The sequence below is a fragment of the Urocitellus parryii genome, chromosome 2 (genome assembly GCF_045843805.1).
Source record: "Urocitellus parryii isolate mUroPar1 chromosome 2, mUroPar1.hap1, whole genome shotgun sequence".
NCBI classification, from domain to species: Eukaryota; Metazoa; Chordata; class Mammalia; order Rodentia; family Sciuridae; genus Urocitellus; species Urocitellus parryii.
Window position 1 is genome coordinate 38940188 of NC_135532.1, and position 17142 is coordinate 38957329.

Below are 17142 nucleotides of genomic sequence, written 5' to 3' on the forward strand. Positions count from 1 at the left end.
GTTGTTACAGACCAGAGCAAGAGTCAAGAGATAAGAGGAGCTACCAAACACAAACGGCCTCTGCACCCTGGTCAGTCAAGAACTCTTAGGTGACTGTGTCCCTTGGGTGTAGACTAGAGCGATTGTTCTCCATATCCCCACGTCTGTAGGTCCCCCTTCCTAAAACTAACTGCCCAAGAAAGTTTCCATGGTGCTCCGTGGGCTGTTCCCACCTCATTTGTACCTTCCATCATCTCCTTTCCCCCTCTTTACAGAACAGACATACACTTCCCACCACCCCAAAACTACACTATGCATTGTCCGGGCGTGTAAAAGCTTGCACCAAACAATGGCCCAGGGCTGGGGTTGTGGCTCAGTGATGGGGCGCTTGCCTAGTTTGTGTGAGGCACTAGGTTCAATTCTCAGCACCACATATAAATAAATTAATAAAGTAAAGGTCCATCATCAATTTAAAAAAATATATTTTTAAAAAATGGCCCAATAAGAAAACTCAGCTTTAAGACAAGGAGTCCCCCAAAAGTGAAGCAAGGAGAGTTTTCTCTGATGGCTATTAACCTACTATTAAACTTAAAACACAAGAACACAGTGATGGCCACCAAAACAGTCAAAAAATAATAATTTTTCACTGAAAGCAATTTGAATTTGGCTGGTTTGATTGACATCAAGGGCTGGCTTTACTACCAGTCGACGGGGACATAAATTGGATAAGCTCAATCTGAAAGCTTTTTCTTTCATGGTACTAGAATTCCCCAGGACATACCTTAATACAGACACTGGGGTTTTCCCTGAACAGTGTTTACAGCCAGGTGGATGTTGTACACAAGTTCACCATCTGTCATCTTGGCGTGACCAATAGCCATGAGCAGGCAGAGCACTTCTTCATCTGGAACTTGATGGTGGACTTCACCTCATCTGCTGGTCATGTTAAATAATTCTGTGTCCTTGGTAAAATTTCGCAATGTTTCCATATTTTGGAACATTTTGTAATGACCCCCATATTTTGGACTTGGCCGGCCTTATTTCAGCCTGGGCCCAGGATTCACAGGATCTGCTCCATCAGACACTCTGAGGCCAGAAAGACATAATACTTCTGGACCAGTGTCTGGTGATTGTCCATGTCGGGGAGTCCACGGTCTGCGCTTCATCACATGCTGCTGGGCCCCAGAACACACATGGAGAACTTGGGGCAGAGAGTGGACTTCAGCCATCTGGTAACCCAGGAGCATTTGTCCTTCTGAGGGTCAGAGTTCTTCAGGTTAGGTCTGCAGCCCCACCATTTCCAAAAACTTGTGGTACTTGTGCTGGTTCCCGAACAGGACTTTTGCGCTACCTCCTACAGGGGGTCCAGAAAGACTCTGTTGCTCATGATGCTTCCTAGTGTAGCCGGAAAAGAGCTGCAGTTCTTTAAAGCGCAGGAAATTGGAGGAAAAGAAAGTCCTTTACAACCTTTCAACCAATGATACAAATTTAGTTGTCAAATTAAAAACATGCAAGAGGTCACATGATTATTCACAATGACTTTAGGGGTTATGAACAAAGCACGAAAAACATCAGACCTTCAAGTTTTCTCTAAACTAACCAGCACTGGGGAATTTGTGCAAACTGTTGGAGCTGATATTCTAGTTTTGCACGGCAGAGGGCAGCATTGCTAAAATATTGTCGGACTGTAAAAAGGAATTTTTTTTTTTTTTAATAGTTCATTCTAGGCTAACTTTCCTCTCCTGTCTTCAGGCCATTTTGGTTAGAATAAAAATGAACTTTAGCCATTGTGGCCTTGAGGAGAGAGTTTCTATTTGGTCAGAACAAAAACCACTTTACTGAAGGCACATTTGTCTGGAGCAGAAACTCTTATTTTTTTTTACTTCTTCTTCTTCTTTGTTTTTTTAATACCAATTTCTTCTTTCCAGACTCCTACGCAGTGCTCAGCACCAAGTGAGTGCTCAAAAAAAAAAAATTGTTCGAAGGATGAAAAGCTGTGCTATTTCCAACTCCAGAGAAGCTTTTGGTTACAAGTCTGCAAGATGCCAAGAAATGACAGGTCCTGAACCATTCTCAAAGCAGACACTGCCAGGGGTAGTGTTGTGTGCCTTTGATCTCAAGGACTCAGGAGGCAGAGGCATTGGGATTTTGGACCCAAGGCCTGCCCGGACAACTTAGTAAGATCCTATCTCAAAATAAAAGAGCTGGGCACATGGGTCAGTGGAGAGCTCTTACCTAGTATGCTTGAGGCCCTGGATTTGAATTGAAAAGGACTTTGGCACTGACTGAGAGGAAACGCCCAACTCTGATTATAGCTATTTACAGGGCTCATTGGGTCCAGGAAACTTTCTGATGCCATTTCATTTAGAAAATCATGTGGTTTCCTTATAGTTAGTTAATTATTGCCAGACCTAGAATAAAGGGCCCAAAGTCTATATTTAAAGCACAGGTATGAAGCATGTAGACAGATCATCCCTGGTTCCCATTGAGCAATGCAGTGGCAGGAACTGAAAGTCACTCTTAAAGATGAGACAGGGCAGGGAGATCAGCAAGAAAGGAAAAGGCTAAGTTTTGAGTTTTGTCTTTGAGGATCCTAGTTCTTCTTTTCCAATAATGCTTCTCTCCCTGTGGTGTCCCTGTCCCCTCCCACCCCCACTAATTGTCTGCACACTTCTCTTTCTGGCTACACAAGCTGTATTCAGGCGAGTTTTAACTTGTGGGTGTTAGTTACCTCCACCAGGGCGTCGGAGAACTTATTTAATTGGAACTGAAATATAAGGCCGTGCTTCCTGTAAAGGAATTCCAGCCTGAACAGGTGTGGCAGGCCGCTTTGCCAAAGGGCAGCCTCCGCAGCTGTTGCACAGCCCCAGGGCAGGTCTCCTCAGATTCCTCACGTGGGGTAACCAAAGGCCCCACCACTAATAAGCTCCCTCAGGACCCAATCTAGATCAGCTGATCTGGAACCAACTCTGCAGCCCTGACGGCCTGCACTGACCCAGAGTAGTGTCTCCATCAGTGTTTGCTGAGAAAGAGAAAGAGAGTCAAAGACAGAAGGAAGAAAGGAAGGGAAAAGGATATTGCATCTCATTAGTATCAGCCTTGTAAATAAAATCACCAGTAAATATAATATCCATGGCTATGATTAAGGTAGTATTTCCATTTGTGCCTGAGAGGATAGAAAGGAAGAAGGAAAGGGGAGAGAAGACACAAGGTAGAATGGCTTTGACATTTTGACAGATGCCTCTCTCTTTCCCTCTAGGCAAATAGAGAACATGCTTTCTGGAAGAAAAAAAAAAAAATGAGCCAGGTCACATCAAACTCCTCTTCAAGAACAAGCAGTTCCTTCCTTGGGGAAGAGGCAGTGGTGGACTTGCCAGTGGTGCTGAGCACCCAGCCGCAGAATTCAGAAGTGTCACCTGCCTCGTCCTGAAGCAGGGAAGGTGTAGGATCCAGATCCTGGCTCCACAAACCCTCAGAGTTGGATGGCTGGCCAGATGGATACAGAAGAACTTCCTGCTTCCTGATCACTCCTGGGATTCTAAGAGGCATGTTTCCTGGCCAGGTGTTCTTATTCACACCTGTGGATCTTGAAACAAAGGGTGACCTCCATAGATGTGGCCTTGATTTACTTCCACTCAGTGAGATGTGAAATCCACCTAGGCCCATCTGTTCAAACAAGCAGGGCAGACCAGGGCTGTCCTCATTTCTTGGCTAGACAGCAATGTGACAACAGCCCCCAAATCAGTCTCTGGTGAACATGTCGTTCTACTAGGTCTCTTCCCTGTCCTGATCAAACTCTCTAAAGGGAAGGGTCAGATGCAGCAAGGAGCTACCTCTGCCCCAGAGGAAGGGAGGAACCCAAGAGACAGAGAGGAAGCTACTGTCCCAATTCTATAAACCCTTTCTTCCTTGTGAACTGGCTCAATCTATGCCCCTAAGCAGGCGTATTTGTTTATTCATTCTTTCTAGGCACTTTTGTAAGCACAAGAAGTCTAATATCCCTTCCTTCCCAGAGTTTCTAGACTGGTAGGAAATGTGGAAATTAAATACATAATTGCAGTGAAGGTGCTCAGTGGGACACAAAAATACCCTCCAGAGTACGTGTACCTAATATTGATCAGGCTGTTCCCACTAGTTCTGGAAATTAATATGACACTGCTTACAAGCTAATAAGAGCCTTTTACTGCTTTGGCAATGATGTGAGAAAACATGAGATTCCTGGGTCAGAGACAAAGAGCGCTAGTACTCACAGCCACCAAGCAACATGAGCATCATGGTTTTATTGCTCCCCTTGTCTCCAAGTCCCACAGGGGCAACACAGGGCCAGATGAAAGCTGTCAGGCAGGAGTGGAAACACAACAGAGGAACCCTCAACTTGGGGAATCCACCCCTTTTATAGCAGGTGGTAAGGAAGACTGATCTTGATTTGGGAGATCCTCATCCTTCAAGGTTATACAACCCTGAGAAAGTACGGAGTAGAGAGCAGTCAGGGCCTTGTATTCTTAGAATATGCAAGCAAAAAGTTCCAGAGCCTCTCGTAATAGTTCTCCCTAAATTCAAACACTTAATACCATCACAAGCCCCCTTCTGCTGAAAGTCTTCTCAGATCTACAGCTGTCTCCACCATCCCTAATTCTTGTTCTTTTTCACGTTCCATTCTAATACCTAATCATGTGCTTTTTTCTGTTGTCATCTCTTGCATTTCCACAGCATTTACCACAAATCATGAATCAAAGAATATTTCTGAAAGAAAGCCCTCTGAGGCTACCTGCAGAGTGGCCAGTGGAAAGTAAATCAGCAAGGACCCTTCACTTATAGTAAGCACTCTGATGTAGCCTTAAGTAAAGGGCTTAATTTCCTCCTTGTGGGATTCCTCACCTGTAAATTGAAGATAATGATATTTGCCTACCTTGCCTGCAGAATTAATTAGTGGTTGTGTTGGACTTTAGTCTACAGATGAAAGGCTTTAATGTAAGACAGGGCATCATCATCATCATCATCATCATCATCATCATCATTGCCATCATTACCTCGTGCCCAGAAGATAAAAGTTATGGGTTTCCCACCCAAAGTTCATGAGAGATTTGGCCTTTCCAACCTTTTCAACCTCTTCTCTGCTTTTTAAAGGAGCTAATCCACTTTCCTCCACTGACCTCGCTTTCAGAAACTGAGAGCTAGCTATAGTTTCCAAGATCCATGTCTTTTCAATTGAACCTGAACATTTCAATCACACTCCAAATCCAAAATATAAAAGAGATTTATCAGAAGCAGGGGGAAGGAGAAACTTTCAGTTTAAAAAATAATCTCATAATTCCTCAAAAAAATTTCATTTTTTAATTTCTTCCTCCCCATGGCAAAGATGGTTTTTTAAAAAAACCAAAGGTTGGTTTTATAAACTAAATAAATTTACCTTTTCTACTCACTACCTGACATAATATATAGGAATATTATTTCCTTTCAATATAATATTCTGGATTAGCCCTCACATTACTGGAGGCACATTAGTCTCTGAGCTCAACCAAAGTTCAAATCTGATGACCAAAATTGGAGTCTTGGGGCTGGGGTTGTGGCTCAGCGGTAGAGTGCTCGCCTAGCACGTGCAAGGTCCTGGGTTCGATCCTCAGCACCCCATAAAAACAAATAAATAAAACAAAGGTATTGTGTCTACCTACAACTAAAAAATAAATGTTAAAAAAATTGGAGTCTTTCTGGAAAGATTATCAGAGCTTTTGGTGCTATTCTTCTTTGAGTGATGGTAGCTAGGACCAGAGGTGATGGGGATTGTGAATCGACAGGATTGTGGAGCCAAAAAAGCAAAGTCAGGTTGTCATAAGAATCTGAAGTTCCTTGGTATACTGGTTCATTTCTGTAGCTATAACTGAATACCAAAGACTGGATAATTTATAAGGAATAAAAATTTAATCATCTTATGGTCCTAGAGGCTGCACTTTGGAGATCCTGGGAAGGACCCTGTCTGGTGAGGGCTTTATTGCTGGTGACACTCTCTGCAGAGTCCTGAGGGACACAGAGCATCACATAGTAGAGGGATGTATGGGAGAGACAGAGAGAAACTGGCTTTCATAATAGACCCACCCTTGAGGTAACTTGTTAATTCATCAGTCTATTAATGGATTGATCTATTCATGAAGGCCGAACCCTTATAACCCCATCACTTCTTAAAAGTCTCACCTGGTCCCACATCTTAATACCTCACAATAAGGATCCAATTTCAATTTTCGTGTGTGTGTGTGGCAGTGCTGGGGATTGAACCCAGGGCCTTGTACCTGCGAGGCAAGCACTCTACCAACTGAGCTATATTCCATGCTCCCTCAAATTTCCAATTTCAGCTTCTTTGGTGGAGACAAAATCATAGCACCCTGGTGCTTAGATTTAGTGTTCCTCATCTCACAGCAAGAACAGTAAAATGAAATGATAAAATGGTGATTTATTACGTCTCTAGGATCAGTTGGCATTTTGGTTCTTCTGGGAAACCATTCAAACAGGATGGTTCGCTAGGCCTTTTCACTTACCATTGATGCAGGTACCTCCCATCCTAAATTAACCGTGAAGTATGAAAGCTGGCAGGAGCTGGAACAGCTGGCCTAGCTCAGCCAACCCTGTGAGTCTTGTTCTAGCCTGTCTTTGAGTGAATGATGACAAGTTACATAAAGGAACTGGAGTTTTGAGTTTGGGTTCTTGGTGACTCACATGCTTAGTCAGGCAATACTGTTAATAGCAATCACATCTACCATTCATTCCTGGCAGGAATGCAAAAGTGGTGCAGTGCAGTTACTCTGAAAGACAGTGGTAGTCTTTAAAACCAGCAGTTTCTTTAAAAACTAAACATAGTCTTGCTTCGGGATTCAGAAATCAAACTACTTAGGTATTTACCCAAATGAGTTGAAAATGTACATCTGCATAAAACCTGCATATAAGCATCTATATCTGCTTTACTCATAATTGTTTAAAAAAAAAACAACTCTGAGCATCTAAGATGTCCTTCAATAGGTGAATGGATAAATAAGTTGTGGTACATGTAGACAATGGAATGTTATTTAGCAGTAAGAAGCAATGAGCGATCAAGCCATGAAAAGACATGGAGGAAACTTAACTGCATACTACTAAGTGTAAGAAGCCAATCTGAAAAGGGTGCATACTGTATTATTCCAACTATAAAGCATCATGGAAAAGGCAAAACTATAGAAAGAGTGAAAATTTTGGTGTTTGCCAAATTTTGGTGTTTGGGGCTTACTGGAAGGAAGGAGTGATAAAAAAGCCAAACACAGGGGATTTTTAGGGCAAGGAAACTACTATGAATTGTACTACAATGATAAGTACATGTTATTACGTATTTGACAAAACCCATAGACCCATAGAACATAAAAAGTGAGCCCTATGTAAGCCATGCCTTTAAAAACAGCAAATAAATATTTGTTCACCAATTGTTACAAATTTACCATACAGATGAGAGCTATTCCTAATAGGAGAAATTGAGGCATGGGTAAACAGGAAAAGGGAACACATAGGAAATCTTTGTGTTCCCTGCTCAATTTTTTTTGCAACAGAAATAGCTTTAAAAATAAAGCCTATGAATATTTTCAAAAACTAAAGAAAAGTAAATATGAAAGAAAAAAATAAGAAAGAGGATCAATTCAGGAAATCTAATATTAACCAATTACTGTAAGAATGCAAGTGTCACAAAGGCACAGATTTTGGTTTCCTTAGTTCATTGACATGTCCCAAAGGCCTAGAACAGTTCTTGGTATAAAATAAAGATCTATAAAATATTTGTTGAGGCTTGGGTTGTAGCTCATTGATAAAAGAGTGTATGCTTAGCATGTATGAGGCTGTGGGTTCCATCCCCAGCAGATACACAAAAAGTATATATACTGACCTTTACCGACACCAGAGCCCTTGTCTCTTTGGAGAACTGAATCTTGGGAGGGTGTTCCAAAGGTTCTCTTCTGACTATAAACACTTCAAACCTTGTTTCTTCTCCACTTTCCTCATACTTCCAGTGACAGATGGCTCAAATATATATTTGTTGAATACTAGGTGTTCCCAAAAGAAAAGAGGAGAAAAATGGAAAGGAGGAGTTTATCAAAGATGTGATAGAATAATATTTTCTGGAACTGAAGGATACATCTCCAGATTGAAATGTCCCATTGAGTGCCCAGAAAAATGAAAAGGAAAAGGTCCAACAAGGCATGTCACCATGAAATTTAAGAACACCAGAGATAAGGAAAAGCGCCAGAGATGTTACAGAGAGGATTAAGAAAGAATGCCATTGGATTTCTCAACAATACTGAGAGCCAGGAGATTATGAAAAACCTAGAATTCTGTCTTGCTACTATCGATCAATGTGACACGTATCGTATTGTAAAAATACAAAATCAACTGAACAACAACAGAGGTTTTCAGGTTTGGAAGGTGCTTTCAATCAAACATTTAGCACCAGGGACAGATCCAGGGTTTATGGGCCCCCATATCTATATGATTTAGAGGGCCTTCTCTACGAAAAATAATATGAAAAAATAAATAAATAAATAGGCATGAAAGCAAAGAGTTAGATAATTTTTTATCACCACTCCATATGACAAATTTTGTCATATTTTCTATGGAGAAAATAGAAGGATAATTCCCAGTCTTTTTTCTCTAGCAGCATTGATCAAAATCTATTTCCTACAATCAATTGTGTAGATAAGTTTCTCCCTAGTTTACAACTCATTATTATTAAATTCATGCACATTTTTAAGATTGTTATTCTTAATTTTGAAACTCCTCTATCAAGGTTTTTGTTTCTTTCATTCAAAAACGTCTATAGTCACCTAGCATAGACTTCCTGTTTACGAACTCTGGAACTTTGACAAATGTTTTTGCATATGATTTTCTTCAATACAGGAAAAGAAAATATACACACACACACACACACACAGTGTTAAAATTGTCCATAAGTTTCATGTATATTCCTGACAAGAAAGAACTTGTATGTTACCAGGATTATTTTCTTCTTCTCCTTCTCCTTCTTCTTCAGGTACTGGGGATTGAATCCAAGGCCTTGGGCTTGCTAAGCACATGCTCTACCTCTGAGCTACACCCTCAGCCCTGCAGGCTTTTTTTGAAAACTTAAACTTATAAGAAGATTCCACAGACTGTCTTCTGACTCCTTTTACCTCCAGTGACAAATGGCTCAACTCCTATGTCATAAAATGACCTCTGTTCCCTGCAACTCCTTGTCATGAGTCAGGAGTCAGCATAGCGGGGCATCAAGAGTACTCCTAGCAATCTCCACGTGGAAGAGTCTGCAGTGTAAATAAATGTATACCACAAAACCAGCACTAAATGTATCTCTAATTAACTTCCCCTCCAAATCCCCTGGACACATGCAATGCCACTAACAAATAGGGAAGAATGATGGAGGAGAAATAAGAATTAGGAGGAACAGAACAGGATCTGAACTGTGATGGAGCTCAAAATCAAATTAGTTTTTAAAAAACAAGAACATAAGAACATATTTCTAGGGCTGGGGATGTGGCTCAAGAGGTAATGCATTTGCCTGGCATGCGCGGGGCGCTGGGTTCGATCCTCAGCACCACATAAACTAAAATGAAAAAAAATAAAGTTGTTGTGTCCGCTGAAAACTAAAAATAAAATTTAAAAAATTCTCTCTCTCTCTCTCTCTCTCTCTCTCTCTCTCTCTCTCTCTCTTAAAAAAAAAAAAAAAAGAACCTATTTCTAGAGTGTCACATAGACCTGCAGAGTCTACGCAGGTGAAGTTCCCTGCAACTTACACTTCATTTCCTATGACTGGCACTCAAACAGGAAAAAAGCCAATGTGCCAGCCCTTCTGCCATGATGGGAGACTGTTACTTCCCTCTGCCCTGAGATCTCAGGGGGCCTGGGGAGTACCCTGGGTAGGCTGGCTCCTGTGTGGCTTGAGGGGGCGGAGTGTGAGCAAGGAAGGAGTGTTTTCATGGGTGTCACTCTGGAGAGACTTTCTTGCCAGCTGGTGAGGGAGGAGGAGGAGGAGGGGTGTGTGTGTGTGTGTGTGTGTGTTGAGGGAGAGCAGAAAAGTAGGGAAAACTTAGTTCCTCTAGATCCCCAATAATTAATAAACCCCGAAGAAGCTCTCTTCTGGCTTTGGCTGTTGGTTTCCCATCACCAGGATAATCAATCAATTCCTTATGACCATGTCTTCTGAACACAGAAGACATTTGCAGTAAGGAGGCATCCTGGGACTTATAACCATGACTGGATTGCCACAATTGTATTTCAGCTCTCCCTCTTTAGTTATCAGCTTACATGTTCAAAAGAAATAAAAATCAACAGTCCTGGTCGACCAACAAAATATAGAGCAATGGGCCCACTTGAGGCAAAAAAAGGATAACAATATATTCCAAGACCTGATGAATTATTGTGGAAAATCTCCTGTTTGCTGCTGGCTCTTGGAGGAAGAAGCGTCTTCAGGAGCCTACGTTGTGCCATTCATAGGATATCCTTTAATACTCACAGTAATTCGGAGGAGGGGCATTTATTTAGCAGTTGAAGACCCAGAACCATGGATAGCATTGATGCACACGAGGGACAGCAGAGGGATCTGGAGGAGACACCACAGCTAGCAACTGTTTTCGAGCCCCCAAGCTGTATGCTTTCCTGATCACAGATTGAAAACTGCCCACCACCTCAAGTTCCCCACGGGTTCAGCTTCCAGACTCGAGCACTGAACCCTGACTGAAAGAAAAGAAAGACTTTCCTTCAGTCCTCAGTGCAGCGCTTTCCTTGTATTTTGTGGGGCTCCTCAGTGCTTGCTGAGCGATCCATACAACTCATCCACATATTATTTTCCAGAAGGGTTACCACTACCTTTGCAGGCAAACCCCACTGCTGAAACAGAAAACTTATTTTAGAAATACTTTAAAACTCCACTTTGCAAACTATACATTAGGGAGCATAGGAAGTTAATACTGTTGAGTCTTATGGGGGAAGAAAATCTCACGTTTGAGCCACTGTAAATAAGTAGAGGTATGGTTTTCCCTCTGTCCCCCTAGGAAACACTCAGGCAAACATTTGTTTCCTCCCTGAGTTCATGTGTCGGAAAGCTGATATGTCTCGCTTGTGTGCCTGGGACTTGTTTCAAAATGAAACCAGAGCATTCCTCGCCTGCAGGCAGCTCTGGTAGCCACCGGCAGCTGGAAATTCTGCAAATGCAGGGAAGTAGGTTAAGGAGGCTCTCTCAACGCCTCCCACTCCAATACAGGTGTGAGCGCATTTTTTAAAACGAGAACTGAGAACACCATGACCACAGTCACGAAGTGAATGGTCCCCCTTAGTCTTGAGTTTGCAGTTTTCTGAGGCGGTGGGTTGGGGTTGAGGAGAGGTGGAGTGGGGGCCCTGAACCTCTTGATTCTGTCAAAATTTTCAGAAATCTTTCTGGAAGAATAAGTGCATTCTTTCTTTTCTTAAAAACAAAACAAAAAACAACAACATAAAACCCACAGCAGAGAATGGAGACTTGGATTTTCTCCCACAATCACATACAGATATTGTGGTCCCTGTAGCAGAAAGAAGATCCTTGACCTGTGTGTGCTGTTAGCCATGCCTGCAGAGTTGGAATGACTTCTCAAATGACAAAAAGAACCATCGCGTTTGGGTGACATCTTTCTCAATGGAAGAACAAGGAATCAGGGTGGTCTCATGACCTCTGTCTCTCCCTGTTGTGTTTTCCACGGAGCTCTGTGCACGGGCTGCCTGCGTCTCTCCCTTCCTCAGCACCCCCCTCATCCTCATCCCTCTGGGTGCTCCAGGCTCTCCTGACTACAGGACTGCGCAGACCCCATGGCAGGCTCAGGAATGGCCAGCACAGCCCCCCTGCCCGGGCATCACCTATGAGCTGGGTGGAGTTGCCAGGTCCCAGGCCCCGGCCAGCCCTGCTGACTCGGAGACTCTGCCTTCACGAAACGCGGGTCTGCACCATCCTCCTGGGGCACAGTTTGAGCTGGATTACCAACCCGTGTGAGAACTGGGGCAGGTCAGGACACTTCTCTGCCCACCCCCATGTTTTCTCACTTGTGAAATAAGGAAGTGAAGCCATTTCCAGGTGGCCGTGTGGTAAAGAAGGCCAGCCCTGGAATCGGGTCACTTGCTGCACTCTGGGTGCAGTGGCTCCACCTCCCCAAAACTCAGTCTACTCCTCTGCAAAGTAGCAACAACCTGTGGTTCCCATCCATCTGGTAAGGAGGCTGTCACAGATATGGACTAAGAGCATCTAGATTTGTTTCCTTTGGCTGCTATAACTAATTACCTAAAAATGAGTGACTTCAAATAACCTCGTTTCTTTTTTTAATATTACAGTTCTGGAAATCAGAAGCCGGACATGGATTTTCTTGGGCTAAAATCAAGGTGTCATCAGGGACAGACGGCTGTAGAAGAGAATCTTTCTTTTCTTTTTCTTTTTTGGAGGGTGGGGGGATGGTTGTCTAGCTTTTAGAAGCTTTCCACTTTCCTTGGCTCATGATCTTCTTCCATCTCCAAAACAGCAAAGGCCAGTCACGTCCTCCATCACATCACTCCAACCTCTGCTTCTGTCATCACGACTCTTTCTCTGACTCTGACTCTTGTGCCTCCCACTGACACTTGTAAAGATCCTTGTGTTTATATTGGGCCTGTCTGGAAACTTTCCCTCTTGTTATCTGTTTTGTGTTCCTATAACAGAATACCTGGGGTGGTGCACTTTGTAAAAACTGAAGGTTCATTTCAGCTCATACTTCTGGAGACGGTGAGTCCAAGATCTGGCAGCTAAGTGAGTTTTGTGCTGTGTCATGACGTGGCAGAAGAGCGGAAGGGCAAGTGGGTGCATGCGGAAAAGACCAACATGACAGTGGCCTTGATTTATAACAACCTGCTCTCACAGTAACTGATCCACCTCCACAAAAAGGAGAAGTCCCATGAGAAAGTCAGTAATCCCTCTTAACCACCAAGTCACCTCTCCAAGGCCCCACCTCCCACGCACCACCACCACAATGGCCACCAAATTTCAACATGAGTTTCAGAGGGGTCGAACCATAGTGCCCTCCCCCCTGGTCAGCTGATCAGCAACCTTAACGCCCCACTGTCACGCAACCTAACATGTAGCCTAACATATTCATAGGCTCTGGGAATTGGGATATAGATGGTTTTGCAGGGCCATTGTTCTGCCCACCATACCACATAAAAGGGTTGTTACTGTGCCTGGCAAATAGCAGCATCCAAGGCCAGATGTTTTAATTGTGGCCTGTGGTTCTGAAGACAACCTGCTCCTCTGTATAAGGGCAGAGCACTGGGCTAATTGTGGTTTTGATACCGTAAACAAGACCTTGCCAATGGAAGCTTCCTCTTGTTCTGGCTTGTCTTACCCTCCAAAACTTTGGCTCCTCACTCCCATGAATAGAGAGCTCCCTGGCCTCTCCTCCACAGTGTCCCGGCCACCAGTCCATGGCTCCAGCTGGAGAAACCTTTATCTATAAACCACTGGTCATTGCTGAGTTTCAGCCTCACTGTGCAGTTCCAGAATCCACTGAACCCATTCGTCTGAACAGGTCATCTCCTACAGACCACCTGCTCTATCTCATGCATTTGTTCAATTGTTCAGGAAACACAGAAACCCTTTCCCTTGTGCTGGAGATATACCAAGACAGAGTGGTCCTCCGCCTGCCGGCAGATCCCTGCTCCTTACAGAGATGCTTTGGAAGCTGTCGGTAAGATTCAGGGGGAAGCCAATCAGCCCAGGGTCCCCCGAGCCTTACTTCAGCAGGGCAGCTTCAATATTTTCTGTTTTATAACATTGAGGTTTTGTGCACAACTTAATTTAAAAGTGTGGTTTGCGTGCAGTAGGTATTCACGGAAGCACAGCAGTCTAACTGAAGACCACTGGTTTAGGACAGCAAATCTTTTTCCAGCTGATTCTCCAAGTTTGGCCTCCAGGGTTGCTGACCTCTGGCTTCCCACTCCGGGAACCTCTGCCCTAAGCCTGGAAACCTGTCCCCCACCCTCACTTTCCCCACATGGGCAGCCTCAATGGATGCCACCAGCAATAGACCCTCCGCTGCCCCTTTTTAGTTTCCAACTTGTGAACTTCATCTTTTGCTCCACTTGTGCTATTTGGCCTCTCCTACCATCTTTCTGTCTCCTGTTAGTTCAATCTCAGCTATTCTGTTGCAATCTCCAAACCACCGTGATATTTCCTGCCTTGTCCAGGAAGCACTTCAACATGCCCCCTGTTTACCTAGGGGAGAAGAATCAATACCTCCATCCCAGCCGCCCTGGCTTCCCTGACCAAGGGGCGGGGGGCCAAAATCCCACACTCTCACACAGCTCTGCTGAGACGTCTGAAATTGCTTAAACCAAGCTGTCTCATCACTTAGTTCAATTTCTAATGACACCTTATATTTATAGATCTTGAGCGTTCACAAAGCTCTTTGACATTATCGCGTTTAATTTGAGCCTCCAACGCCCTGATGAGGTAAGCAAGGCAGTGGCTCTTATTCTTGTTTTGCAAAGAAGAAGCAGGGCTCAGAGAGAGCCCAAGGCCAGCGGCACTAAAGTAGCAAAACTGGCCCCAAACCCAGCTTTCCTCAAGTCAGGCTCTCTGCCCTGTGTGGTCTGCTGCACCTCCAAGGATTACAAAGCCCTGAACCTGTTTCAGGTTTGTTTCACAGATGGATTTGGCAAAGGAACAAGGCAGCACAGTTAATCCTGGCTGCAGCTGCTGGAAAATCCGCCACTCCCTTCTCGTGTTAGCTACATGTCGGATTTTGAGCCTTCAACCACGTTGGTGGGAAGGGAAACAAAGAAAGCTTCCATCTGCATTTCATTTGGGTTTCCCTTTTGACTTCAAAGAAAGCCAAAGAGAAGAAAGAAATTCATATTTTTGTCCTTGTGGTGGTCGCTTTAATGAGGCAATGCCACTTGAGGATCAAGATTGGTTTGTTATGAACAATAATTTTCTTTTGATGAAATAGTACAGCCATTCGGAGCCCCAGATGATACAAAGTTCAGCAAAGTTCTACCCCGCACACCATTGACCTGCAATAGGATAGGAGGAGGCTGGCGGTGTCGATAAGTGATACAGTATGTACTTAGCAAGCATGAGGCTCTGGGTTCAATCCCCAGAGGCAAACAAATAAATAATAAACAATAAAAATAATTAAGATGCTGTCGCCTCGTTATCTGGTAGCAGAAATACAAAGTCTCAAGATCCATCAGGACCTCAGACATAGGAGGGGGTTTTTTTGTTGTTGTTTGTTTTTTTGTTTTTTATTTTTTTCAAGGTACTAAAAGAAAGAACAAGATGAGCACTCTCAACTCAAGCAAAAGGAATGGAACCTACTGGATGCTGCGTAGGAAAAGAGAGCACCATAAAAGTTCATCAGGCTTCAGATTCATTTTCCCTTACTGAGCTTTCTTGGAGTAGAATAAGAAGTAATCGGTTCCATAGTTGAATATGAAACAAGAAACACTCCTCAGTCGGGATCACTGGGTTGAGCTAATTAAGGTATTATCTCTCTCCATTTTAAAGGAAGGACTCTGTGGTTTCAGATTTGGAACAGAAGACTTCAAGTGGTTCAGCCATGGCTAAAATAAATATGTATTCCAGCTTTTTCTACTAAAGGGCCTAGAAACTAGAATCTCAGGAAAAATGAACACACTGTGAGACCCAGATTTTGGTTCCTAAATACCATTGCACTGGGGTCCTTGGAGAAAGTTATTCATTTCAGGGCTGAGAGAGAAAAGTGCTGGTAAGCCTTTTCTATGTTGTTGTATTTATGGAGGAAAATGTGTTTGTTCTTAGGAGGTACTGCTGGATTTAGGGGTGAAGTACCACACAATGTCTGTACTTCACTTTCAAATGGTTAAAAAAAAAGTAGATTATCATTTGTTCAAATAAATCATGACATATATTTTGCAGTGTGTACAGACAGGTTGAGGCAACTCTAAAATATTTCACCTAGACCCTTGAGGCAGTTGAGTAAGTAGAGCTATACTCTCTTCATCCTCTCAGATGTTTAAAAATCATGTGATGTTTTCACAGAATTCCAATTTATTTCTATGTGTTGAAGTGGATGAGTTTTTCTCTCTCGGTTCCTCTTCCTACCCAGATGCCTCATTGATGAGTCAAGCCTCTCTGAGTTCTCAGTGCCATAAACCCAACTTAAAGACGCCTAAGCAAAACAGGGGGCTAGGAGGTTTTAGATCCTGGGTCCTGAATTCCAAGTGATTTTATCAGGGTTCTTCTGCCTCCCTGTCGATGTCCCTCCTTGTGCTGGCTTTACTCTCAGCCTTGCTCTCTCCCACATCTGGCCACTGACAGCCTCAAGCCTAAATTCTACAGCCACCCTCTAAAGAGACTGACTAATCAGCCCTCCCTAGTTCAAATGCAGGAGGTAGGTTGGTGAGGTAACATGACAGACAACCTCAGCAGACCCCTAAGGGTGAAGGATATATGACTCCCCCAGGAAAGAAGCTGATGGGCACCAGGAAGTCTACCACACCAATCTAGTGGTTAATGATAAGTCAATGATACTTTCTAAGCCATTTGAACTTAAGTCTTAAAGACTGATGATAAATTTTGGTCAGCTTTGCATACTCACTTTCTCTGTTGCTATAAAATTAGTCGCTTAATACATATTTATGGATTTGACTTAGTTTTTTTGTTTTGTTCTCACTCAAAAGAACTTCTTGGAAAGAATTCTTTGACATTGTGAGTAATCACCTTAAAGGTTATCTGTTTTCCAATTTAAGATTTTACTATATTGGATTTCCTAAAAGCAAAGAACACTCATATGAATACATATATATCCATACAGGTATATATTGGGGCAACATGGTGTGTATTAGTCTGTTTTCTGTTACTATAACAAAATACTTGAGATGAACGACTTAAAAAGAGGAAAGGGTTATGTTAGCTCATGGAAAGTTTATGTTTTCTCATAGTTTTGGAGGTTTTAGTCCATGGTTGTTTGGCCTTGTGGTTTTGAGCCTGTGGAAAAAGTAGCCCATCATGGCAGGGAGACTGTGGTGGGAGAAAAGCTGCTCCCCTCACAGCCAGGATGCCAGATAGAAAGAGGAAGAGACAATGTTCCACAATCCCCTTCAAGGGCCCTTTCCTTGAAAACCTCCCACTAGCCC

The 17142-nt window shown here is 43.2% G+C and overlaps 1 pseudogene; it reads right to left on the reverse strand.

Annotated features, from left to right (window-relative positions):
* Positions 1-761: 761 nt before the first annotated feature.
* On the reverse strand, positions 762-3528 carry LOC113186295 (large ribosomal subunit protein uL1 pseudogene; annotated as a pseudogene).
* Between the last annotated feature and the right edge of the window lie 13614 nt (positions 3529-17142).